The following is a 687-nucleotide window of genomic DNA, read 5'->3' on the forward strand; positions in this document are numbered from 1 at the left end:
TGAATTTTGTCGAAAGCTTTTTCTGCCTCTATTGAGATGATCATATGGTTTTTATTCTTCAGTTTGTTAATATGGTGTATCACATTGATTGATTTGTATATATTGAAGAATCCTTGTATCCCTGGGATAAATCCCACTTGATTATGGTGTATGATCCTTTTAATGTATTGTTGGATTCTGTTTGCTAGTATTTTGTTGAGGATTTTTGCGTCTATGTTCATCAGTGATATTGGTCTATAATTTTCTTTTTTTGATATGTTTGTTTCCTTTTGGTATCAGGGTGATGGTGGCCCTCATAAAACAAGTTTGGGAGTGTTCCTCCCTCCACAATATTTTGGAAGAGTTTGAGAAGGAGGGGTGTTAGCTCTTCTCTAAATGTTTGATAAGATTCACCTGTGAAGCCATCTGGTCCTGGACTTTTGTTTTTTGGAAGATTTTTAATCACAGTTTCAATTTTATTACGTGTGATTGGTCTTTTCATATTTTCTTCTTCTTCCTGGTTCAGTCTTGGAAGCTTATACCTTTCTAAGAATTTGTCCATTTCTTCCAGGTTGTCCATTTTATTGGCACAGAGTTGCTTGTAATAGCCTCTTAGGATGCTTTGTATTTCTGTGATGTCTGTTGTAACTTCTCCTTTTTCATTTCTAATTTTATTGATTTGAGTCCTCTCCCTCTTTTTCTTTTTTT

This window comes from Physeter macrocephalus, chromosome 4 (genome assembly GCF_002837175.3).
Source record: "Physeter macrocephalus isolate SW-GA chromosome 4, ASM283717v5, whole genome shotgun sequence".
Classification (NCBI taxonomy): Eukaryota; Metazoa; Chordata; class Mammalia; order Artiodactyla; family Physeteridae; genus Physeter; species Physeter macrocephalus.